The sequence below is a fragment of the Neolamprologus multifasciatus genome, chromosome 14, assembly GCF_963576455.1.
Source record: "Neolamprologus multifasciatus chromosome 14, fNeoMul1.2, whole genome shotgun sequence".
NCBI classification, from domain to species: domain Eukaryota; kingdom Metazoa; phylum Chordata; class Actinopteri; order Cichliformes; family Cichlidae; genus Neolamprologus; species Neolamprologus multifasciatus.
In genome coordinates, this window is record NC_140452.1 from 17568834 (window position 1) to 17596641 (window position 27808).

Here is a 27808-nt window from a genome sequence, read left to right on the forward strand (position 1 = left end):
AGGGGGGGAAAAAAGTAAATGACTTTTAAACAAAAAATCTAGAGTGAGTAGTTCCTTTCTGCAGAGTGCACCTCAAATGTTCTGGCTTTACCCAGAAATCTGGAAATGCATTAAAATACAGAATTGTACAAGAACCGCGTCAAGAATCACATCTACTTAAGGATGTTGTAGCTCAGCTTTTAAGTTGATTCAGATGGCAATATTTACTGGGGCACAGACATAACAACTCTCTCTAGATTTTGACTGATTTATATAATTGTCTTTGGTTATCAAAGACATGTTGTGAACAGTGGTGGAGGGGGGCTTACTTTCTCTACTTTGAAAATGTGATATTCCACTTTTGCCTAACCTTCAGGAAAAAATGTCTTGCACAAACATTCCCCTAACCAAAATAAAGTTTTCAAACACAAAGCTATTGACTGACTTTTGTTTTTGTTTTTGTGAGCTACATGTTTCAAGGGTTTAAAGCTAATAAAACTGCATATATGGAATTTCACTTGAATCTGAATTCAGTTTAAGTAGAAAGATATTTGTGTATGAATATTGAATGGACAACATTCTCCTTCAGGTTTTTCAGGTAGAGCAGAATTTATGGTTCCATCTATTTCAGCAAGTCGTCCAGCTTCCAAAGCAGCCAGACCATCACACTACCACCAGGTCTGATTGTTTGTTTCACCTTGGAACTTTCCCATAGGCGCCGTTTTTGCTCAGTTTCTTTATTGTTGTTGAATCATGAACACTGATCTTAAGTGAAGCCAGCAGTTCTTTAGATCATTGGTGGGGACCTCCAGGTCTCAAGGGCCGGTGTCCTATAGGTTTTAGATGCATCCTTGATCCAACACAGCTGATTTAAAAGGTTAAGTGACCTCCTCAACATGTCTTCAGAGGCCTGGTAATGAACGAGTCATTTGATTCAGTTGTGTTGACCCAGGGTGATATCTAAAACCTGCAGGACGGACATAACAACTGTCTCTAGTAGTGATGTGCGATACCACCGATTTCCTTTCCGATCCGATACCAAGTAAAATTCATGGTGGTATCGATGATACTGATCCGATACCAACACTTTGTACAAAAACATATTTTATTTATTGTATCTCAAATTATAGCATCATAATGATTACAGGACATCAGATTACTTGTTCTTATCACTTAATAATGCAGAATTCATCATATAGAAATAAAAAACCTGAAGTTGTGCACTATTTGAACACCTTGCCTGCCTGCAGCACTAAAGGACTCCGTGAGAGATGTCTGTCTCGCCCTAGCAGCACCTGTCCCTGTCCACTCCTCTTCCAACCCCTCTTCAGTTCGCCTCAACATACGCTCGTCATATTCTGTGATGATTTACTCTGAGGTGTTTGACAAATTTGTGTTGTTGCTCGACACGGAACCAACATATTAGCCCAGGGGTGGCCAACTCCAGGCCTCGAGAGCCGGTGTCCTTTAGGTTTTAGATGTGTCCTTGATCCAACACAGCTGATTCAAATGGCTAAATGATCTCCTCAACATGTCTTGAAGTTCTCCAGAGGCCTGGTAATGAACTAATCATTTGATTCAGGTGTGTTGACCCAGGGTGAGATCAAAAACCTGCAGGATGCCGGCTCTCGAGGCCTGGAGTTGGCCACCCCTGTATTAGTCCCTTTACTACGGTTCGGAGCCTCAGACCGGTTTTATATATGCGCGGAATCATTTTAATACGAGATCACTGCTAAAAGTGCAGCCTTACCTAATGTTCACCCTACCTAATGTTCAGTTACTCATTTATATTAAGATTTAAAAATCTAGTTGGTATTGGTATGGCGAGTAACCTTCAGTAATACGAATAAATCACACAACAATAGTACATTCATGTAGTTGTAAAAAGCTTGATAATATGTTAAGTAATCCAAAGTATTCAGAATACATTACTCAATGAGAGTAATGTAACGGAATATGTTACAAAATACATTTTGGGGCATGTAATCTGTAGTGAAATACATTTTAAAAGTAACCTTCCCAACACTGCATGTGGATCATCCAATGGGCTTAACGCTGTTTTTTTTTTTAGATAAGATTTTCAGCAAAATACATCACTTTCTTCTGTACTTTGATTCGATTTTCTAGTTTTTAGTGGACCTCAGCGTTTTTGACTTTGGGAATTGCTGAGTTAGTGTAACTATTCTCACTTTCTCAAATTTCTGCTGTATCTATCCCAATGATAGATTGAAATTGAAAATAGCCATTGTTTCAAAAACAGCATCAGTGTATTTACAGGTAATCTCCCCCTTATTAAGAGTTACACCTGCATTTGTTGTTTCTATTTAAGTATTGCTGTGTTAGGAATTCATTGCTGTTGAGTCAATGATTGTTGCGTCTGTCCACCAAAGGCTGGGTCTGGACTATGTTTTAATAGGAGTAACACCCACATATACAGTAGAAAGGCTGTGGAAAATCACAGGCTGAAATGCACCTGTTTCTTTCTGCAACCATTTAAAACTATTTTACATGTAACTGTGAGTGCAATCCTATTTTATAGCGCATATTAGCAGTGAAAATGTGCTTTCTAAACACAGTGCAATGCACAGTTGGGTGAGCTGTTTTTAGTCTCATCTTGCCCTTGGATATAATAAGCAGGGCTTACTGAAAATACAAATATATAAATGTAATATTTTGTATATTAACACTGGTGATGTTTTGCTTTTTGCTACTAAAGCTGTCAGTTTAGTCTGAGAAAAATTGCACCTACTAACTTAAGCTAACCATTCTCCCCTCTCCATGTCAGTGGGCAAGAGTATTATCACACTCCTTTCTCTGAGTGACTGGTGCATCTCCATGCTTTCCACAGAAGAAGGACAACAATAAAGGAAAGCACACTGTTTAGGAAAGATATTTTTTAATGAATTAATTGTAGTAACTTAGTGTGTAACATTTAAATATTTGTTTTCATTCAGTCTGTCCAGTCTGATGTACTAATTTACCCTAAATAAACAGACTTTTCTCCACGAGTAAACCAAAGAGAACTTTATTCCATTTTCACATGTTTGAAAGTGTGACTTACGTGACAATAAGTACAGGAGCTATAATATAATTATATGATAAAAAAAATAACAAAGATTCTTTTAATTCTACCCATTTAAATGGAAACAGAATCAGTTGGCTAGTTGCCCTCCTCAATACATCATTTAAGTAATATAATATCCAGCAGAATTTCTTGTGCACACTAAAGATGCAAGATAAAACATTTTCTGAAAAGTTGACTCCTCCCTCATATGCATCACATTCGTTTGAGGTGATCTTGAAACAAATGATGTGTGAGATATTGTTCTTTGTTTCTACTCAGAAGAATGAAACTTATTTACACTTGTGACCAGACTGCATTTTGTTACTACTTTTTAATCGTGTTCCTCAGTGGAAACTGAAACACCCATGTCTTAATATATCAATACTAGGATGTGAACACTCAACTATCATAAGACTTTGAACACGTAATAAAGAATGCAAAACAACTGACAACAGCAAATTCCTCTTAGGCATATGCTTCAGTTGTGTGTAGGTAACACTTTTTATCCTAAGGCTCAAAAGTTTGACTTTAAATAGAGTCATGCAGATTCACACACATGCATCTGTGCTATCTAAATATTTAATTTAATACAAAAATTGCAGTTCTTTCATTGCAATCACAAATTTAAATCAAGAATGTGACAATCAAAAATTCTGAACCCAAGCTGAAGCTCTGTTTATAGAAGACAGGTAATGGGAAACCAATCAGGACATAGTGGGCTTTCAGGGCGATAGCTTGAAAGGGACATGAGATAGAACTGCTTGTTTCAGACTGGAGTGCAATAAAACATCATTATTAGCAGTGACTAATATACAGCTACTTTAGTCTAATCTGGTTCTGGCTCTAGCAAAAATAATTGGGGGATTTTTATATTCTGCTTAATCTAGGGAATGTGGGACTGCTGCTGATGTTGACCACGGTTGTGTATCCTCTTCAAGAGCAGATTTACAGGCCCTCGAATCCCTGAAGATTTAAATGGTGCTTCTTCAGTAGCATTTTTGCAGAAAGAAATCGTAAAAATGTGCATGTGGTCTTTTGTCCTACCAGTAAGGCTGCTGTAAAGCTTGCTTCCAGTTTGAATTCGGGAGACAGACACTATCTCTACTTTTAAGATTAGGCTTAAAACTTTCCTTTTTGCTAAAGCATATAGTTAGAGCTGGACCAGGTGACCCTGAATCCTCCCTTAGTTATGCTGCAGTAGGCATAGGCTGCTGGGGGATTCCCATGATATGACATGATATAGCGCCAAATCACAACAACAGTTGCCTCAAGGCGCTTTATATTACACAGTAGAATAACAGGCATGATTCAATGTAGACAGGTCTATTAGTCAGTCACCTTTTTCACTCACTGTGTGTTAATAGACCTCTCTGCATTGAATCATACCTGTTATTAACCTCTGTTTCTCTTCCACAGCATGTCTTTATCCTGTCTTCCTTCTCTCACCCCAACTGGTCGCAGCAGATGGCTCCGCCCCTCCCTGAGCCTGGTTCTGCTGGAGGTTTCTTCCTGGGAGGGAGTTTTTTCCCACTGTCGCCACAGTGCTTGCTCATAGGGGGTCATGTTCTCTGTAGGTATTATTGTAGGGTGTACCTTACAATATAAAGCGCCTTGAGGCTACTGTTGTTATGATTTGGTGCTATATAAATAAAACTGAATTCTAATTGAATTGAATTAAAGATTAGAGTCAACTGAATTTTGTTTTGTTACCCATGCCAATTCAAGTGCATAACTCTAGCCCCTAGCGAGTGGCTGAGTAGAGAACAAAGACTCTATAGTATTCATCTGTAGTCAGTGTAGGCTGTCAGTCCACTGTTTACTGTCAGTGTGTGTCTGTTTACTCTGTAGGAGGTCATAAAATTTGGAGTCTGATGAGTCAGTGAAGCTCACTTCTGTCCAATGACAGTGATACTGTGGCAGATACTGGAGCGATCGTGGCCTCGGTCGTTGTGTCCTTGGGCAAGACACTTCACCCGTTGCCTACTGGTGGTGGTCAGAGGGCCCGGTGGCACCAGTGTCTGGCAGCCTCACCTCTTTCAGTGCGCCCCAGGGCAGCTGTTGCAAAATGTAGTTTGCCATCACCAGTGTGTGAATGTGTGTGTGGATGACTGAATGTAGTGTAAAGCGCTTTGGGGTCCATAGGGACTAAGTAAAGCGCTATACAAATACAGGCCATTTACCATTTACTGAGGTGACTTGTTGAGGGTATCCTGAAGTTTTCGGTTGGTAAACATCTGCTGTTTTTATCGCTGGTAGCTGGCTTTTGTGAAACTTTCTTTGATGTTAGGCTCAGAAATTTAGAGAATAAACTCTCATACAATATGAGAAATGATTTATCAGAGGTAACGTGCGATTTTAAGGAGACTCAAGCCAAGATTAGCTGGCTTAATGTTATCTTATGACCGTCTGCTGATAATAAGTAATTCTAACAGTATCGAGACTAAATAAGCGTGTTTATGCATGTGTTAGATCACTGACTTCAGTTCAGGCGAGGAGGAAGAGGATGCAATGGAAATGACAGAGGAGAGAAAGGAGTAGAAATAGGAGAAAGACATGAAGAGAAAGAGATGATGAAAATACTATGTGACCAGTCTCTAGCCACGTACATAACATGTGAGGATAATGGAGCAACATGGTTACTACCACAAACCAGCCCCAGATTCTTCGTAGTTTTAATGGATTAAGTTTCTTTGAATGGAGCGGAAGACATAATTACACACTTACCAATGTATATTTATGAGTACAACATTCAATTTTTCTACCAAATAACCTAAAGAGATTACTTACTGTACGTTTTAACATGTTTGAAATATTACTACACTTCAAATACCACTTCTAATGTTTTCATGCATGCTCAGTCAAAATCCCCAAAAGTTGATTTCTGTTTATCTGGATGATGAACAGAATTAACTTTTTGGGATACCACCTCTAATGCATATCAATAAGTTTCAAAATAACCCCAAAAAAGATTTTTGTAAATCTGCAAGACTATATTATTTTACCTAAGACTGTCAACCATTAAAAAGGGAGCTTTGGTTAAGTGAGGTGTGAAAGTACAAACACTTTTGGCCACAATTACAGACATGTAGCATGTTTCCAAAATTATTTTCTCTACCTGTTCATTACTACACGTGTTTGGTGATTTCTTTTTTACCTGAAGAATTTCTGTGTCCATGCTGTTTCTGGAAGACAAATCTTAGATGATCTGGAAAGCAGCTTATGCCTCAGGGGTTTTGGCAGAGACCTCTCCATGTCCAAAATTGTAAAGGCCTGCTAAATTGTTTCTTTTGTGTTTGTTTCATTTTTTTTTTTTTTGAAACAGTCTAAAAAAAACCCTTATTATTTATATGAGTCATAATAAAGTACCAGGAGTATGGGTAAGCGCAAAGCAAGTGCAAAATTAAATATAATATCCAGTATCTTAACTAATATAATGAAGAATTGCCTGGAATTTTTGAGGTCGTGGTTGCAGACTTTAACAGCATCCCACCTGCAGGTTCCAGATGTTTTCGCTTTGGTTTGAGAGTCTTTCAACTGTGTTGCTCATCAGGGCTTTCAGCATGTTCAGCAGGAGGATGTATGTGAGAACTATGTAAGAGATGAGCAGGATGTGGTAAACTTCTTTGTACTGAACGTCGTCCGTGAACTGCAGCTCTCCCATTCCAATAGTGAACTTGAACATTTCCAGTATAGTAAAACGAACGTCACTATAACTTAGCTTATTTACAGAAGTAGTCAAGCTCCCTCCTTGTAGCTGTATGTCAGCTGTCAGGTTTTGGGCAGCTGACACTACTGTAGGCGGGTCACGTATAAGAGCAACAAAAGCTATAAAAAAAAAAAGAGAAAATCCAAGTCAAAACTGCAAATCTTGGTAAGCATCTATTTTGCACATTTTTAAGTTCTTAGATTTGGAGTCTATTAAAATCTTACCAGCAGAAAATCCAAAAAGCAAGACACAGTAAACGGATAAAAAGTGCAACAGGTCACGTAAGATCATCTAAAGAGAGACACATGTTTTAAACTGAGCCACTCATATCTGCCCAGGCAGCCTATTTTGATAGTTTTGGTAACAAAACTCTTACCCTTTGCATCATGACACCATACATCCCTAATTGCTTGGAACCTCTTAGGTAGTAAAGAAGGTTCACCCAGGCAAGAGCCAAGGAGAGCACAAGAAGTCCAACGTATTCCTCCTGCCCACAGCCATACATAATCACACAGATCAGGAGTGCTGCCTGCAGAAAACTGCAAAGACAAGAGATTTCTAAGACAGCAGTAATAGTAAGGTCAGGGTATAAAAAAATATTTCACGGTGATACTTACAACACAATATCATTGAATCCATCAATAGATAGGACCCTGAAATTCAGAGGGTTCCTACAGAAATGATTTATCTAGAGATTTCAAGGTTATTACATTAGTAAGTTTAACTCTTTCTGTGTGAATGATGTGACCAGGTCCCACTTTCTTAACGTCTTATAGAGAAAGATTTGTGCTCCAAAGACACTGAGGATCTCACCAACACAAGTGGAAAATTTTCAATGGGAAATGGTGGCTGAGGGTTTAAGAGTCTTTGCTTAGGCAAAGGTGAATTTCTTAAAACATAAACATCTGTCATTTAAGTTAGAGGATGTTTAACCCTTTTTACATTTCCATCCTTTCTGTGCAAGGCCACAGCAGTGAAGATGGTCAGGTACACCACATAAAGCAAGAAATTCATCAAGAATAATTTGGAAGCGAACCTTTCCCACTTATTCTGAAGAAGACTGCGAAGCGGTTCAATCTGAAGCATCTCGGGACGATTCTGAAATTTACAAGATAGGTTTTATATTAACCTCCTCAGATCCAAACTCTTTCATGGCATGCATTTTTAATTTCTCTTTGCTATTTGGGCTGATTGGGACCTGATGAATGTAAAAACAAAGAATTACCTGATTTTTTTTCCTGATTTTTGTTTCTGAGAAAAATGAGATCCACATAAGAGGACATTTATTTTAAATTTCGATAGAATAGTATATATCATATATTTAATATTTGCTAAATTTATCCCATGCAATACTATCTAAGCACAGTGAGGCAAAAGGATTTTGCTACTGTTAATTTCACTCTACACTGCCTATGCATAGAGTGCTTCTAGTTTCATCTGAGCACATTCAACACTGTTTCCATCATTGTTTAAAAGGCTCTACTGCCTCTACAAACATACCCCATTTCCTACTTTATCTAAAACACTGGAGGGAATAAAGCAATAAAGCATAGAAATATAATAAATTAAAATGAGGTCAAAATTGGAATTTCTCACCAGAATCTCACTCTCTATTATCTCTAACACAGAGTCTTCTTCATTGGTGTCAATGGAGGTCATGTCATAAAGTGAAGAATGAACAGGTCCGCAGACCCATTCTGTAAACCTCCTGGATAGTGGCCTTGTCTCCTCATCCATGAATTCTCGATGCAGCATGTGCCTAAACAGCTGGCAAATGAGAGAGCAATAAGGAAAAGATCTATCTCAGAGACATTATCATTTTTATTTTCAGTGCTTGCTGTAAGTAGGTCAGGTCATAATAAACCTTTGTTAAATTCCCATTAATGCCACCTGGGACGTTACTATTAACTGAAGTGATTCATCAATCTAGTTGTTTAATTGCTCAGGGGGACTCAGGCCAACTTCTGTGGAGGCAGAGGTCTATATTATATACATGTGACCTCTAACCACGTGACCTTAACTTGTCTGCTGTTTTGCTTGTGTGACAATCATGGTGACTGTATAGAATCAAGTGGATAAGGCCCCATTCACACAGGCCTCCATGACTATCTGGTAACCACCAGCCATGAGGAGAATGTGAGTATTACCCAACCAGCTGAGAGTGGTTGGCACAACTTTTACCATTCTCCGTTTCCAGTTTACGTTTCATTTTTTCAAGTTGCATTTGCAGACAAGTATGGAAAAACTACATACATAGTGGCAATCTGCTAGCACCTAAAGGAATTACTAAGAGATTTTGGTGCAGTGCAATGTGTTCATTACGTCATGTGAGTCTCTGTCAGTCACGTCAGCTCTTCTGTAAGGGTTTTCCATGAGAAAGGACACAATATCAGGCTGGTTGGTGCAGGCAGCCAATGACAGAGGGACCTCCCCTAATGGAAACACAAACAGATGAGCTTAGAGATAACACTTAGCCATAAATAACTGAGACAGAAAGTGTAGCTTGTTAACACCAATATGACATTACCCACCAGAATAAAAGCCCATTTCTGCAGTACGCTGGAAAAACTTTCCATTGGCTTTGGCTTGCACATCAGCTCCTTTCTGGACTAGCAGCTTCACATGCTCAAAGCTCCGTCTCTCAATGGCAGCATGCAAGGCTGTCTGACCTGTTATAGGTGTGGTTTTGTTGTTACAGTAAAGAGGCTATCTTTCTTATGTTACGAAAATGTGAGCTATTGAGCTGAGGACACACTACAGACAAGCATGTTCACTACAAAGCATAATAGCAGAATATAGTCATATCCTGCTATAAAGACTGTCCCCATTATTTACCTGTGAATTCTGGGCTTGTAAGTCACTTATTATGACATTGCAGGTAGTCGAGCAGGCCATGAAGGTCTGCTGTGTTTCCTTGGGAGACTGCTTTAAAGACTTTCTCACTTGTGAACGTGTCACTGGGAGTAGGTTCACCAATAGGCCTAAACAATAAATAAAGATTAAAACAAAAGTACTAAAATACATTATCAGAATCAAACTTGGTTTTATTTGCCAAATATACACATACAAGGAATTGGGCTCTGGTTTTTTCTTTACTCTCAATATATGTATCAGAATAGACAACAGACAATATCAACAATAGCAACATGAGACAGAGAGTAATAACACATGTGGCATATGTATATGTAGCTCCAGATTTTCAAAAATGCATCAATTAAATAAATAAGCAATTAAATAAATAATAAATGAACATTAGTTACATCCTCACTGGGTCGATGGTATCCAGAGGTATATGTGCGATTCTTTTTTTAAGGAGACATTTCAATTCCAATTCTTCCCCTTCTGGTTCTTTATTTGGCTCCATATTTTCAGGTGTATCGGTGTTTTCCATTTTAAGTGTGGTTGATGAAAAGATTTTGATCTTCCACGAAAAGATACTGTTTGTTCCCACAAGCAGGTCTTCAACAACAATGAGCTAACGCTGCACGAGTGTCACGAGTGCTATGCAGGTGTTGCTGTTTGCTACCTTTGTCATGTTTTAGTCTCCACCCTCTCCCCAGAGAAGATGGAGCATGTTGTAAGTTTTTTCATAGTGGAAATTTTGACTTGGTGTGGCTTACAAAGAAACAGCACAGGATTTCAGTGTGATAACTGGCTTTACAAAATCTAGTACCAGTCATAGGTAATATATATCAAAATAGTAGCTTACATTGTTATTCATCAGGCTCTCTTCAAGTTCTGATATATTGAAAGTAGGGATGCACCGATACCGATACTGGTATCGGGTATCGGGGCCGATACTGTAAAATGTGTGTGTACTCATACTCGTAAAAGTTAACCGATACCATGAACCGATACTAACTTATTTCATTAATCACAGGGTGGCTTGTCATTTTTGTTGTAGTTTTTTAGATTGGCCACTAGGGGGACACCCCAAGCTAAACAGGCACAGGGTTAGGCGAGTCAGACTGGCAGCTCCAGATAAAAAAGAGAAACTGGCGGCTGCTGTAGCTAGGCTAAACAAAATGTCAGCAGTGTGGACCGGAACTGCCAACTTTAACTCAGGTTTTGGAAAAGCGATGAAAAATGTCAAGAGAAAATCCACGGGCAGTTAAAATAACAGAGGCTCTGACTCATTTTATCACTCTGGATGACCAGCCAATGCCAGTCGTGGAAAAGGTAGGATTCTTCTCAGCATACTCGAGCTGTGATATGAAATTCCCAGCCGCCCACACATCAGGGAGATAATGGTGCCAAAACTTTCTAAAGAGGTAAAGACAAGCAGTGTGTGCGGGATGTCAGTCCTTGGTTTAACGGCACAGTGGACTGATGATCCACGGGCAGATGGGGAGTTCTTTCGTTAATGCCAAATACTTTCGTTATTTTGTTTGTTTGTTTACAATATGGACACTCTGCAACAATTTAAGTTTATTTTATTCTCAAACCTAATTTGTATTTATTTTATTCCAAACAGAAGTGTTTATTTATTATTCTGAAAGCTCGAGACAGTGCCAATAGTTCAGTGATATTTTGTTAAATTACAATGTGGAGACTCTGCAATAATTTAACAGAAGTGCTTATTTTTCACTTGAAATTATTTTGTGGTCATTTTTATTGAGATTTTATTTATTATCGGCAGAGAATAAAATAAAACCTGTCTTCCAATTCATTGCATTTGTGTGTGTGTGTGGTAGAAGTATCGGTTTTCGTACTCTGTATCGGCAAGTACTCAGATCCAAGTATCGGTATCGTATTGGTTTGAAAAAATTGGTATCGTTGCATCCCTAATTGAAAGCATTTGGTGTGAAATTTCACTCCTTTTCTGCACAAAATCCAACCATTGCTTATTGCCTTCTAAAGTTGAGAGGAACAAATCGAAAATCTCCACAGGTCATTTTTTGTTTGTTTTTTATGTAATTGTTCAGATTATTTTATGCCAGCTTCTTTGAAAGTCAGTTGTAAGTTTACAAAACTGTGGAAATCAAAACTTGGAAACCTTCAAACAAACACTCAGGTTATTCTAAGTACTTTTATTTTGTATTAACATTAAACCCATTTTTACTGACTGTGTGCCTACGGCTCTGTCCTATCGTAATAGGTACCTACCATAAGTCACATTAGGATTACATTTTGATTCATGCCAAGAAGATGCAGCATTGTCATTACTGCAACAGCTGTTCTTCATAACTACCTGAAACGGCGTGGATGCTCAGACTCTCCAATGTTAGGAGATACCAGTCCAGTGTACCTTCAATTCCCACAAACTGCAGACAACAACTTGCATACAGAGAAGGTTTTGCATTGTGTCACTTTAAATAGCGTTTTTTAATATTTACCTTTTCATTGTTCATTTACATTTTCACATGTCATGATCAAATTACTGCATTCTAAAGTATATTTGTGTCTGGTATATTAGAGAGTCATACAATGTGGAGTAATGAACTTTTTTTTTTTTATTGACTTCTGGGTATGAGACCATTGCATCTCGCTCTCCTTTATCTTCATTTCTAGTTCTACTTGGACCATCTTCATTTCCATTTCATGCTCCTTTAGATACTTCAACTATGAAATTCAATAGCCAGCTTTTCATGGATTGTGACTCTTCTTTTCCTGTAAGCAGTGCTGGCGCACATAACGTCTGAGGATGTGGAGGATAAACACCCTTGCAACTCTGCAGTTCTCTCAATCCACGTGTGCGTGCCCCCTCGTCTGAACTGTCTAGATCAGGGGTCCCCCAATCCCAGTCCACGAGGGCCAGTGTCCCTGCAGGTTTTAGATCTCAGCTGTGATAACTGTTTCTGATAAAATGAAGAGTAGACTGATATATTAAATATTCCTTTATTGGGTGAGAAAATCAGACCATGTCATAACTGCTTTAAGTCATACAGAATAGATATCAGAGCCTTAAACAGGCTGACTTCTGCTAAATGGGTCAAACTGGGCAAACCGATTTTATGTGGTACACGGCACTCAAAAATCTGTCCAAAAATGTTTTAGTATGACTTTGGTAAGCTACGAAGCCACACTACTTGATGGATTGTCGGAGCATTACAGCTACCGAAGTCAGGAGTCAGAGTAATCTGTGTCCAAAACTCTGTCTGCTTCATGAATGAAGACAGAAAACTAAACAACAGTAACTTTTGTAGGGTTACTGAAGTTGGGCTAGCTGGAATATAATGATGTGCTATGTGATTGCTAGCGACACAGCTCTATTAGAATAATAGAAACACAGTGAAGCTGGGGGATAAACGCTAACTTTTTTTCCACTCGATAATGGTTAGGGACAAATGCAATCGCATGGCAGGATGCTGTAAACAGATCAAACTTCATTCAGGAGAACAACTGAGGTAATCCATCCACAATATGAGGTTAGTCATTAATATACTGCAACAACATGGGATGTTTCGCTTAATGTGCCTTATAATCCGGTGCGCGTTATGTATGAAAAATACGGTATACATATGTATCTGTGTACAAATAAGAGTGAAATTACTTCATGTACTATTTAGGTCCAGTGCTTGGTCTGTGAAGAGCAGCTGGCCTACAACAACAACAACAACAACACCTCATTGATGCTGAGGCATTTCCGTGCCAAGCACAATGCTGTCCCCTCTTGGAGTAGACTGACAGCGAACCCAAAGCAGTCAGTGAACCCAAGTGACATCAAATGTGTCCCACACCAACTGTGGTTTCACAGTTGGACTATTGTCACAATAAAAGTACTGTCACCACATAAGCTGTGTTGTGACTTCTTGGGCGGGGTCCGACATCACAACATAATTTATGACTATTGAACTAGCTGTGAATAACGGCATTAAAGCCTAATCATCTTACACAAGACAGTTAAGCACATTTTTATACTCATATTCAAATGTTTTTGTTTTTTGATCATGAACCCAGAGCCCACTCAGACCAGACAGCAGATGGTTGCTGCTTTGGTGAACAGGATTGTGAAGGACTCACAGCCCAGTTTGTTGGTGTGTTGGACCCAGCCTACACATTTCTCACCAGAAAAGCTCTAAAGGAAACAGTGGCGTTAAAGTTCAAGGAGGAAAAGGAGGAAGCGAAGAGAGAAGTGGAGAAGGCTACAGCTGTGAGTCTCACCAGTGACATGTGGGCATCTATTTATATGGATACCTACTTGGCTGTGACCTGTGAACAAGATATACCGTCCACAGTTTTGCTAGGAGTGGGACATTTTCCGAAAACACATACAGCAGAAAATATTTCTGAGGGGAAAAAGGCTTTGATGGAGGATTGGTGCATCCAAAATAAGGTCAGACTGTCACTGATGCAGAACCAAACATGATTTCATCTTCAAAAATATTGAAAGTGTGCCACACAAAGTGCATTGCACATACTCTGGACCTAATTCTGAGAAAATTAATTGATAACACACCTGGACTTGAGGAGATCAGAGGTCAAGGCTTGAAAAATAGTAAGCCATTTCCGATCTAGCGCAACAGCAAAGGATAAGCTCTGACAAATGCAGCAGCAGATCGGGAGACCACATCTAAAGCTCCTTCAGGAGGTGGACACCATGTGAAACAGCACATATACCATGCTGCAGTGTCTGTATGAGAAAGAGAGTCAGTTAGTGCTGCCCTTGTCTCAATGAGAACAGGTCTCACACCCATCACTGCCGAGGAGTACCACTTAGTCGAAGAGTGCCTGGGGGTGCTTTGTCCATTTTACATGGCCACTACTAAACTTTCTAGAGAGCAGAGAGTATCTGGGTCCAAGGTCATTCCACTTGTCTGCATGCTGCAGTATATAATCGCTAAAAAGCAACCCCAAGTCCTGGATGACAAAGCCCACCAGCTGTGCATCAACCTTGTGACAATGCTAGGTGACTGTTTGTCACTGACTGTTAATGAGTGTGATGACCAATGCTACACTGCTTGATTCAAGATTCAAGGCTGTGGACTTCTGCAGAAGGTGCCACCATCATTGAAAGCCAAAAATACCAAACGATGTCTGTCCCTCCTGCCCCATCTACCTCGTCACAGCCAGAGCCAGCAGCTGGTTCTGCAACTCAGTCAGGTGTAGCTTTTGTTGACCTGAAGTGCATAACACATTGACAGGGTTCCAGCATATTCTTAAAATGTCTCAATTGTAAGAATTTGCTTTAATGTCTTAAAGTTTTAATTCCGTTGTTGAAAATATGTAAATATAAAATGTCTCAACAAAAGTAAAATCTGCTTTTCAAAATATACATATTATTGTGGCGGGGGCGTGGTGAGATGGACCAGATGATGCTGGCAGAGAGACGGAGTGGCTACGTCCGAGGCGGGTGCCAAAAAACCGCAGATTACTGTCGAAATAAAAGACACTAAGCATAACCCGTGTGTGTGAGGGTCCTGTGTCACAATCATTAAATATCTTTAGAGACACATTTGACACTTCAATTTTAATGTAATAAATAAATAAAAAATCTTTGTTATTCTACAAAATGTGCAGCCATTTAATTTTTTTATTTTTTTTAGGTGATGGTCTGTGGGATCTGTGAGAAGCCATGTGGCAGAGAGGCAGGCAAGGAATGCTACCATAGATACCTCAGTGGATGTACAGAGGTACATGGCAGATCCTTTGATTCCCCGGACAGAGGATCCACTCTACTTCTGGGCAACCAGGAAGACTGTATACCCCCATCTGTACAAACTTGCGTTGCAGTTTCTGTGCACTCCAGCATCATCTGTTCCATGTGAGAGGATTTTCTCTAAGGTAGGAGAAATTACAACCAAGAAACAGACTCAGTCCTCACACAGTGGAACAAATTCTTTTCTTAAATAAAAACCAAACAGGATAACCTTAAATGCATCGTGTGTTTACTTTAAAAGTTTATAGAAGTTTATAGTTTTAAGCATTTCCCCCTCCCAGTTCACAATCAATTCTTTCCCCAGGTCCAAATATGTAAGAGATTTGCCCAAATACCTGTCCAGCTCTCTAGTGGTTAATTGCTAAGTACATGATGTATCGGAGGGGCTGGCCCAGCACTTCCTGTTTATATAGGTTCATGATGTCATTGATAGCATCACTGGGTGCAACCAAATGAAGGGTTTTTCCTTTTTGCATAGTATTGTTTATTTTCTTTTAAGTAACCGTTTGAGTTTTACTGTATGAAGTGTTTTACTTTTCAGACCATTTAGTTGTGAAAATGGGTGTGTAAATTAGATGAATATTCTTATTCTTGTTTCTTTTTTAGATTGTGTTGTTTGATCTAACCTATTTCTTAATGGTAGCGACTAATGAGGTTCAGGTGCGTGTAAAAAAATTGTACAAAATGAGATGGCAGAATGGAGATGCCAGAAAATAAAATACACTAAGAAGAAATTTGACCAGTCTGCTGATAAGATCACCTTTATTCGTCCCACACGTGGGAAATTTGTTTTGTTACAGCAGAAAGTGAACAGTGCAAAGTTATATAGCAAAAATTAGAGAACACTGGAATACAATAAGAATAAGATACTGTACACAACTGTACAGAATAGAAAAGAATAAAATAAAATAAAATATACAATAGGATAAAAATAGAATACAAATGCTATATACAACTGAGTAAAAATACAATTTTGTCAGAAAATATTGACAAAATATAAATATATATTTTCTATATATATATAATATTGCACTTAGTCTTATTGCACATGTGTGGGTTTGTGTGTTCAATCAGCTGCAAAGTCTTTGTTGTGGAGTCTGACAGCAGTGGGGAGGAAAGACCTGTGAAATCGATGCTGAAGTTGAGAAGTAGATGCTGTCTACTTCTCAACTTCCTTACTGCTTGAACTACACTACCTCACCAAGTATTATTCAAAAATGTATTTCAAATAAAATAAACAAAAACAAAGCCTTACACAAACCCTGGAGTGTGTGGTCAGTACAATCTGTGGTATAGATGCGTGCATGGGTGGAAGAATGGCGTACGCAATGTTGCTGAGTGCAGAACCAAACCAAAGGCAAAGGTGTCTCAAAGTAAAGCAGCACCCAGCAGCTGACTGCTTATGGCTGTTAGAGAGCACAGGGCCCAGGTGTTGCCATTGTCACTGATTGGGAATGAGCCCTTCCACCCCTCATTTGCCTGCAAATTAGACACACAAACAGGCTAAAAAAAAAGGCAATGTGGAGTGGGTCGTCACACCACTGGTCTCTCTCTGACTCCTTGTCCTCACATACACTCAACCTTGCCTCCTCTACATACATATTGCGTGGCCACTCTGACTACATGCCACTACTTTTCCACAACCGTCTTTTTTCTTTTCCTAATTGCTAATTGACACACTCATTTTCCCTCAGAGTGTTGCAGTTTTGGCAACAAACCTGTGTGCAATTATCAACTGAGTGTCTGCACTGCAATGTACCCACCCCACATGCCATTTGGACTCTCCCTTGACCCATTCCTTGATAAACATGAGTTTGTCAAAATTACAAGTTGTTAAGTAAGTAAAGACTGCTCCTCCTCTTAACAGGTCATAATTTTAAAATCCATCATGTTATTATGAATGTAGTTGCTTCTTACAAAAATATCAAAAGACAATAAAAAACAAAACTACAAAGGATGCCAATGTTCATCTTGCTCCTTCATCAATTAGTAAGCTTGGGGGGTTGCTAAGGCATTCCAGTGAGAAAAAAGTGAGAAATACTGACTGCAGCATTATTGGCGTCTTTTATTTGAAAGGTCCTCTTTGTTTCTTGGCTGCTGACGAAAGTATTGTCCCTAAGAACAACTGCATAGGATCCAGGTTTGGGACAGTTTTTAGCCAAGTGAGATTCTGCATTACATAAATGACATTTCCTTAATTCATTGTAGTGTCTTACGTTGTGTCCCAGTGCATTACAACTTCAGCAACACACCTGGCTACATGCATCTTCTGTATGTCCATATGTACTGCATTTCTAAAAAATTATTAATTGACATAAAGAATCCCCCAATCTGCCCGAATAGTGAAACATGCAGGTGGGTGACAATGTCTTTCATAACCAGTTGGGTCTTCCTTTAATTTAATTCTAAATGGTGTTTTCCCTGTCCGTATTCCCAGTGCGACTTTGATCTCCTTGACTCTGGGTAGCACAGTTACAAATGTCCCTAAAAAATATTGTATTGTCTTTTCGGACACCCACGGATTGTCCGTGTGGACTGTTACAGTCTGGTAGTCATTATTGTACAAGGGAGTTACAAGAAAGTCTTGAACGATGTTAGCAAGCTCAAGTACTAACCTGGATGGTTAGTATTTTCTAATCCATACTAAGCAAACTAATGGGTCTAAAATTAGACGGGTCTGTTGTGTCTCCATTTTTCTTCCTTTTTGTCCCTCTCCAACCAATTTCTCCAACCAGTCGCTTTCTAAAACATCGGATATGTATCGGATTCAGTACCACATACGAAAGTGACCCAGATCGGATTTGAAAATATCGGATTTGTGCCGTTCACACTGTCATACCATGATCGGATATGGGTCGCATGGGGTCAAAAAAATCGGATTTGATGCGCTTTCGCCTGCAGTGTGAACGTAGCCTTGGATGAGTGACAAAATGTTTCTCCCACTGAAAACACTACATCCAGATTACCAGCACCAACCTTTTGGGATTTTTCAATATCCTTTTACATATTCTGGTGATTTCACTACTATACCTACCAATAATGATTTATGATCCAAAAAGAAAACCACAGAAATCTCTGTGGACAAAATGTTATCTTTTCCAGTTAAAAAAAAAAGTAATCCAGCCTACTCCACATTCCTCTGCTATTTTCCCAGGTATAAACGGGATCGCTTTTGTGTGTCTGGTTTGTGTTGCCTTTGGTTGGCACTGTCACTTGGTGTTCGCTCTCTCTGCAGTAGAGTATCACTTCCTGTTCCTGTTCCAACACACAGTAGTGTTTTTGTGTAGCCTATCTGTGTAGCAATTTTATTAAAACTTTTAAATAAGTTCGTATTTTATTGTGTAATCTTTGCATGCTTCATCCGAAGCAGACTTTGTGTACTCACTCGCTAATTTATAGTCAAAGTATTCATTCACTGTGTCTTTAGTGTTTTGCTAGCTTAGCTTAGCTTGTAGCTGACTAGCTAGCAGCTGGCCTCTTCACCTGTCCCTCCTCCACTTTCCTGCTCATTTTGTCAGATGTTTAGTTATCCCTCAACTTCTTTTAGCAGTAGTGATACTTGCAGGTCTGGAGGCCAGGATCACTGAATTGGAGACTTGGCTTCACACCTTTGAAAAGCCCGTAGCTACCCAGACCCTTGTAGCGGGTGCTGCCGAAGGTAGCGTAGGCCCAACTAGCTGGCCCCCAGCAGATTGTTGCGAGCAGCAGGAGAAACAGGATGGCTTGGTGATGGTAACAAGGAAGCATAGTCTTAAACAGAAGCCCCAGGTACACCACCAACCTGTTCTGTGTCTAAAATGCTTTTCCCCACTAAGCGACACACCTATTAGGGGTCAAACTCTGGTAATTGGCGATTCTGTTCTGAAGCTAGAGACACCAGCAACCATAGTCAATTGTCTTCCAAGGGCCAGAGCAGGCAACACTGAGGGAAATTTAAAACTGCTGGCTAAGGGTAAACATAAATTTAGTAAAATTATAATTCACGACAGCAGTAATGACACCCGGTTATGTCAGTCGGAGGTCACTAAAATCAATTTTGAATTGGTGTTTAACTTTGCCAAAACAATGTCGGACTCTGTAGTTTTCTCTGGTTCCCTCCTCAATCGGACCAGGAGTGACATGTTTAGCCACATGTTCTCCTTAAATTGCTGGCTGTGTGAGTGGTCTCCAACACGTGGGCTTTATAGATAATTGGGAAACTTTCTTGAGGAAACCTGGTCTTGTTAGGAGAGACGGCATCCATCCTACTTTGGACGGAGTAACTCTCATTTCTGAAAATCTGGCTAAATTTATTAAAGCCCCCAAAATGTGACTATCCTGAGTTGCAGCTTCTCTCCTCTCAGCATATGTTGGCATACATCTTATTCTATTCATGCTTGATTGTCTGGCTGTTATGAACCTACCCATAATTTGAATCCCGGTGGCTGGATTTTGTTCTGTGTGTTCTGAATTTTTAAGAACTTGCAGGTCCTTGCTGATTGGAGAGTTGGCAGCTGCTGATTGGTTTCCTGATCAAGTGGCTGATTTGAAAAACCCTCTCCAGCAGTTGTCCCGGGGCAGCAACTGACAGCAGCAGCAGACCTGTCCTTGGCCTCTGAAGCCCTCGATGACTTTTGTGTGTGTGTGTTCCCTGAGGATCGCTGAGTTGTGTAAATAGATTGTAGTTACTTTTCACGTGTAAAAAGGTACTGAAGCAGAAGGGGTGAACTGCCTTATTATTATCTGTACTGTTTTTTTCAGTTAGGGAGTTAGGTTTAGCACTTGTCTTTTGTTTGGTTTTTGTTTCACCCAGGGTTTAGATAGTGTTTTACTTTGACAGTCTGCATCCTATGTTAATGTTTTCAGTTTTGCGTCTGCTTTGTCTCGTCATGTTTGATTATTCCCAGCTGTGCTCTCCTCCTGTGTCTCCTTACCTCGTTATCCCTCTTTGTATTTACGCCCTGTGTTTGACTTGCTCTGTGTCGCAATCTCCCTCATTCCACAGTGTTTTCTGTCTGCAAACCTGCCTGTTAAGTTATTTGTGTTCTCAGTTTAGGTAGTTTTCTAAGGGTTTTTTTTTTTTTTTTTTTGCCATGCACCAATAAAGTTGAGTTTGAATTTACTTTTTGCCTCTGTGAGTCTGCATATTGGGTCCTCCTTTCATGTCTCCCACACACAGTACATGACATATTGTTGGTAAAAAAGTCACATCATAGTGCTTATTGGCAGAGCTCTGTTGTAAGCAATATATTTCCTCTGTGTTGATCTGCTTCCAAAAGAATCATTCTCCCAAAAAACAGTCTGTCCATTGATTCTTCAGTCTTGTCCTTCAACTCAAATCTTAAAGTGTTTTTTGGTCCGGGCCACCATCTCAATTCCACTGGCCGACAAAGTGCTTCCTCGTTCTGATAAGAACAGTTTTTTAATTCAAAAATTAAAAAATTAATTAATTAATTAATTAATAAATTAAACATTACAGAGTAATGCCAATAATACAACCCCAAAAGCAACAATTCCATTTCCAGTGAAAATGCAGAGAGAGAGAGAGGGAAAAAACAGAAATAAAAAGAACATCAATAATTTCAATCATCATTTTTATAACATGAACCTCAGAAAATGTAAAAAAGTAAAAGCTTAAAAGGTCATAAGATTTGTCATCTGGTTATTTCTTGTTATTAAAAAATGCAGGGGGATGGAAAGTCAGAATCTGAGAAACACTTGAAATGTATGCAAATATCTTTCAGACAATTAGGTGCACAAGTTGCCGTAATAAAGCGCATCCAACTATAAAGGGATATGTGGAATATTTTTGCCACCGTTCTCTATACATTGATAAAGAATGTCCCATTTAATGTATTCATAGCTACCCCAAAAGAATCTAAACATTGACCTTTATTGTTTCTTTTCTAGGTCCCTGAGGTCTTGTGATCAGGGCCTACTTGTTATTCAGTATACAAGACTGAAAACCAAGGGTGATAGAGCTTTTGCTACTGTGGCCGCCAGACTGTGGAATTCTCTTCCTCAGAACTTAAGATCTGCAGACTCAGTGATTACTTTTAACACTAAAACAGCTAAAAACACATCTTTTTAAAATTGCATTTTGTTAACTTTTGACTGTTTTTGTTTTTTTTACCTTGTAAAGCACTTTGTGATCTTTTATCTAGAAATGTGCTATATAAATAAAATTTTACTTACTTATATCAACTATATGGGACAAAGCCATGGCCAAATGGTTGGTAATTGCCTTGCTTAGTATCTTGTATTCTACACATTGTTAAAGGACGGTATTTGTTAAATAATTTTGAATCTCCCTTCTTATAAAGCAGATAAAGCAGTGAGATTATGCCTACCCGCATGCTCTTACTCATTTTCCCAAATTTATAAATGTCACTGGCACCCTCCAACAAGTGTCGTCCCAACAAATCCCAAAAATTCAAATAAAATTATTTTATTTGAAGAATCTAATCCCTGGTGCTTTTGTCCTTCATTGATTTCAGGGCACGGTACAGTTCATCTAAAGTGAGGTAAAGTGTTTCTTAATCTTTTTTTTTTTAATGTCTGGAGCAATTTTCTGTCTAAAAAATTTAGCAAGGTTCTCCCACTGTCAAAAGCTACATCTTAATTCTGAAAGAGTTGTGTCATAAAAAGGCTGTGTGCAGGCAGGAAGGTGAGGACCCAAATGCAGACTCATCCGCAGAGCTTGAACTCAAAATGCAGCTTTATTTCCTGAGACCAAAGGAAATACAAACTAAACTGGGAATTTATGTGACTAAGGACACAGAGAGGCATACATGGAAACGCACGTGAACAAGGAACGTGAACTCCAAGTCTAACAGTGATTTAAATGCGTGGTTAAGAAAGGAAGTTATTAATTCACCAGAGATTAATCTGATGCATTACTTTCTAATTAAGTTGATGATATTTCTTTCACAAAACTGAATCCTGGCCTGAGTGGAAAGCCATTGCCAGAGACTTTGCAAACAAGTGGCAGTTTCCACACTGCCTGGGGGCTATACACATCTTCATCCAACCCCCTCCCAAGAGTGGCAGCATGTATTTTAACTAGTCCAGGTTTTCCACCATCCTTATGGCTGTAGTTGATGCCAGTTACAAGTTTGTATATGCCAGCGCAGGGACACAGGATAGGGTGTCTGATGCGGGAGTGTTTGCCCATTCAAACCTGGGCAATGGGCACAAACGCTGAACGTTTCCCCCTGTTGATACACTGCCAAGCACTGCCACACATGCTAATTGGAAATGATGCTTATCCCCTCCGACCAGAGCTCATGAAACCATATTCATTTCGAAACCTCAACGTTAATCAGAGAATATACAACTACTGTCTGTCCAGGGCACACCGTGTTGTGGAGAAAGCTTTCAGAATTTTGGCAAATCACTTTAGAGTTTCCAAACAACAATTTTGCCTGGACCCAGACAAAATTGTCACCCTTTTCTTTGCATGTCTTTGTCTGCACAACTTTCTCCGGAACCACAGATCTGACGCCTACGTACCACCTGGCTATGTGGATTCTGAGGATGCCAACCATCAGCTGGTCGAAGGTGCATGGAGAAGGGAGGGAGAGCTTCAGTCCGTTTCAATGGGCTGAACCCCTCACTGGAAGCAAAGAAACAATGTCCTTTGTCTCACGTGCAGGCAGTGTTTCATGGCAAGAAGCAGTGTTGGGGAGTAAGTCCCTTTTGGTGCATAGCTGTCCATAATCTCAGTCAGCACATCCCCAACCTTCTCATCCACCTGATTGTCTTCTGGGGATACAACAGGGCTCACTATTCTCCTCTTTTTTGAAGCTTTCCTCCTTGACCTTTTGACCACTTTCCACTGCTGCTTATACTCCTCCTTCCCCTCCTTTTCCACTCTCAAACTGTCCTCGTCGCTCTGTCTCTCTTCCTCGTGAAACCCCGCCCCATTTTCCTTTACTCCTCCCTCTACTTCATCAGCTTCATTTGCCTCACCTGTGCGCACTTCCTCACCCATCACATCTTCCTCCCCTCCTTCCTTCTCTTCTCCATTGTCCCTTTTAGCGTCCCCCTTCAACACAGCTGCGGAGGGCCTAGGTTTTGTGCAGTCTCTCGCCATTTGTGAGTCTGAGTCACATAAATGACACCTTTTGGGTTTACTACAATCTCTTGTAGCATGTCCCATACTCCCACAATTCCTGCACCTCACCTGGTCACAATTATCCATCATGTGTCCATGTCCCCCGCACTTCCTACATGACTGCGGCTGCCCCAAGTACACCAGCAAGCCCCTGTCCGCCCCAATAGAAAACACAGCGGGCGGATGTCGATACCCGTCCTCGCTCGTCAAGTCCCCCTCCAACTTTATACGGAACTGTCTTTTCCCGGTCCATATTCCAAGGCCGTCTTTTATAATCCTTACTCCGGGGAAAACTGTGACATATCTCCCCAGGAAATATCTAATAGTCTCTTCGGTTACCCACGGGTTGTACATGTGGACTGTCATTATCCGATAATCATTCCGGTAAAGTGGAATTACAGCGTATTTCCGCAGCTCCTCATTAGCTGTTGCAATAGCCGCCCTCCTCACCTCCTCTGCTCTGTCAATGGTTCGCATAGTCACGTCGTAGTATTGTGTACCCTTCCTTGACAATTCCCCCTCCCCTATTTTCCATAACATAGATTTTTTTTCTATCTCCTTTTAAATTGTATCAAACTCTTTCTTTTGAGCTTTTGACCTCTCTGTACAATATTCAACCGTAAACTTTTTAATTTTTTTCTTTATATCCTCTCACCAAGCCACGTTATTGCTGTATAAGCTTTTCATCTCAGCCCAGATCAGGAAGATTTTCATGAAGCCTTCCCTAAAAGCATTCTCTGCAAGGATGTCATTATTAAACTTCCAATACCCTTTACCAAAAACTGGCCCAACTATCTCAACCTCCACATCAACTGCGTGATGATCTGTAGCCGGTATTGTTTTCCCCTCTATTATTTTGCACTTTTTATCTACTAACATGTAATCCAACCTACTCTTCACCCCCCCTTGTATTTTCCCAAGTGTACCCCACTTGCTTTCCTAACAACTTCCCCATTACATCAGTTAAGCCATATTTTGTTATAAAGGTCCTAAAGGGGAGGGAAAACTTTTCCTTTTCCAAAGAGCAGTTAAAATCCCCTCCCACAATAATAGCTTTCCTAGTCAAGAGGCAGGTATCCATCTTTAAAGAGTTGTCCTTACGTAGCCTGGGTTCCACGTGTGCATATACATTTATTATTCAACATTGGGTCACATTTTTATCAATATCCACCACCATTACCCTTCCTTGTATTACAGTAAAGCTCTCAATTATCCGAATATCCTTATCCCCACATAACGCCCCAACTCCAGACCCATGTACCACCCCGACGCTCCAAAGAGCTTCCCCTCCCCTCCATTCCTCAGTAAACAAAACAACGTCCCTCTCGTCTCTCAGATGAGCTTCCTGGACCAAACAAATATCGAGTGATAACTTAACAAAAATTCAAAAACAATTTTTCTCTTTCGAGCACTTTTTAGCCCCCTAACATTCAAGGTAATTATCTGTAATTTTCCCATGCCAGAAGCAAAAAACAAATAAATCGCAGGAAACAAAAAAAGAATAAAAATAAAAACAATGAGTCCTGTAGAATAGTCACCATCTCTATTATCTTATGGCTTGCAAAACACCGATCATTAACAAAATGTCCACTTTCATAATTTATTTTACCTCTTCTCTTAAATTCTCTAACTATTCTCCTCATCTCGCTCAAACTCCTCCTCCACACCTTCCACTTTGTCATCATCAACCTGATTTCCCGCACCTGTTGGCGGTTCCTGGGACCTCGCTCCTTCACCAATGTCTCTTTCCTCTTCACTGCATTTTTTTTCCCCACAGGTCCAGCCTTTACTACAGTTGCATAGGGCTGCGGCTTGGTGCAATCTCTCGCTATATGCGCTACAAGTGGCATCTCTTGGACTCTACAGTCCCTCGTAATATGTCCAATCTTGCTGCAGCTTTTCGCTATTCATATCCGCTCCCAATTTGATATGAAATTGTCTCTTTCCAGTCCATATGCCCAAACCATCCTTTATCTTGCGTACCCCTGGGAGAACAGTAACATATTTTCCCAGAAAGTACCTAATAGTCTCTTCCGTGACCCATGGGTTGTACATATGTATTGTTAAGATTCTGTAATCATTGTGGTACAAAGGGGTCACCATATATCTCCGTAGCTCTTCATCTTCCTCTGTAATACACTTCCTTCTCACTTCCTCCGCGTATTCACCTGTAGAAAATGTCACGTCGTAGTGCTTACTTGCGGTACTCTGTTGCAGGCAGTATATCTCCTCCGATTGTATCTTCAGAGCTTCAAAAAGAATTCTTCATCCAAAAGTTATTCTGTCGTGGAAAGAAGTGACTTTCTCCAATAGCTCAATATCTTAGCGTATTTCTTGTTCCAGTTGTCCTGGCATCCCTCTCGTTAGAACTGGCCGACGCCGCCTGATAGGTTTGTAGCTTGAACCTATTCGCTGGAACGTTGAAGACAATATAATTACACAGCAAAGCAAGACACAAAGTAGGCAAAGTTCTTCATGTTTCTCGTGCACGGGAGAGAACCGGACAAACGCCGTTCCTTCGCTTGACCCCAGTTGCTCTCGTCCGCTCCCCCGTAACACTGCTCTTTTATTGAGGTTACATGAATATGCATAGGTTCATTAACATACGACGTCTACATACAAACAAAGAGTACCTTGCCTGTGTGTGTGTGTGTGGTCAGAGTGTGACCCCATAAATGACTTCCCTAAACCATCTAAACAAAAGCACTTAGCCTAAAACAGATATAGCCACGTTTATCCTACCATAAAACAATAAAACAAGGTACGACCTCTTCCCATGCTCCCAGGATGTAGGTGTGGATTCCAGAACACTCTGGAATGCACACCAAGCCTTTGCAGCCTGCTAAAGATCACACATCCTATCACTACACAATTAATTATACACCTCTACCAATCTAAAACTAATTATAAAACTCTAAGCATATATAAGTAGATATTTCTAAGCATAAATGACAATCAACATTACAAAACCTAACACCACCGCCATCTTACTTTGCTTCTCAATAAGAACAGTTTTTGTTAAATTTATCAATCACACACATTTCACAATCCACATGTACAACTTGTTAAAAAGTGAAAACAACACCAAAAACACATAAGTAATGAGAAATAAGAAAGAAGGCACCAAACGGCGCCGCATCTTACCACCAAGTGGGCCCATACTTAACAATATTCTTCTCAAAAACAAAACATCCATTCTGGATCAGCAAGAAACTATCAAAACTCAAAAACCAAACTATCCCCCTATTATGAGTCTCTTGAGCCTTCTTAAAACCCCATCTTAGGTGGTGTTTGGAAGACATGTTTCCACCTATCTTTAATCGTATCCCACCCCCATTTGGTTTTCTCCAAAAAAAATTTCTTCTCTATTTCTTTTACTATTATTCTACATGTAGTTCTAGTTGTCCATCTGTAAGACCCCAGAATGTACCCCTGTCGAGCCTTCCACAAATACAATTTCGTCAGGCCCATCAACAAGGAGATCTTGCCTCGTGGCCAACTTCGTGATGCCTTTGGTTCCCTTACCAGCTCCCTTTCTGACACTGTTAGCAATCTGGGCGTGTTGCTTGACAGCTCGTTCAAACTCGATAAACAAGTGTCTGCTGTAGTTAGATCTAGTTTCTACCAACTCCGTCTCATCTCTAAGGCTAGGCAGTATGTTCTGCATAAGGACCTGGAAAAGCTGATCCACGCCTTTGTTACCTCAAGGCTGGATTACTGCAACTCATTTTATTTTGGTCTTAATTCTGCTGGGACGTTTGCCTGTATCACTCCTGTTCTAGCTGACCTGCATTGGCTACCCATAAAATACCGCATCCAATTTAAAATACTGCTGCTTACGTTTAAAATTACCAACAACACAGCACCGAGCTACCTTAAGGAAATCGTATGTTCCTGCCAGAGCATTAAGATCATCTACTCAGTTACTCTTGGTGCAGCCTAGATCTCGGCTGAAGTCTAGAGGTGACCGGGTGTTTGCCCTGGCTGCACCAGAGTTGTGGAATAACCTTCCGATTGTGATCCGGGCGTCCAATTCTATCCAATCTTTTAAATCACGGTTAAAAACCTATTTGTTTAATCTCGCCTTTCCTGCTTGTTAATGCTCGCACCTTTGGTTTTCTTAGACTTACTCTATTTTTCCTCATACATATTTTTTATGGCTTGTGCTTTTATTATGTTTTTATTTGATATGCATTTTATACTACCCCTGTGTATTAGTGGCATTGACCTGTGAGTATATTTGATTCTTTGCTAAGGCCTTATAATACTCGTGTTACTTCTCTGTCTCTTATGTTAAGCACTTTGGTATACCGCTGGTTTTTAAATGTGCTCTATAAATAAAGATTGTTGTTGTTGTTGTAGATC

At 39.9% G+C, this 27808-nt stretch overlaps 1 pseudogene across 1 annotated transcript; it reads right to left on the bottom strand.

Annotated features, from left to right (window-relative positions):
- Positions 1-4280: 4280 nt before the first annotated feature.
- On the bottom strand, positions 4281-10284 carry LOC146503858 (transient receptor potential cation channel subfamily V member 1-like; annotated as a pseudogene). The gene is made up of 12 exons (XR_014877885.1): positions 10276-10284; positions 9560-9762; positions 9281-9522; positions 8931-9181; positions 8346-8551; positions 7692-7847; positions 7508-7598; positions 7367-7420; positions 7126-7288; positions 6974-7040; positions 6534-6868; positions 4281-6316 (listed from the first exon to the last, which is right to left on the bottom strand). The product of XR_014877885.1 is annotated as a transient receptor potential cation channel subfamily V member 1-like (transcript).
- Positions 10285-27808: the final 17524 nt, after the last annotated feature.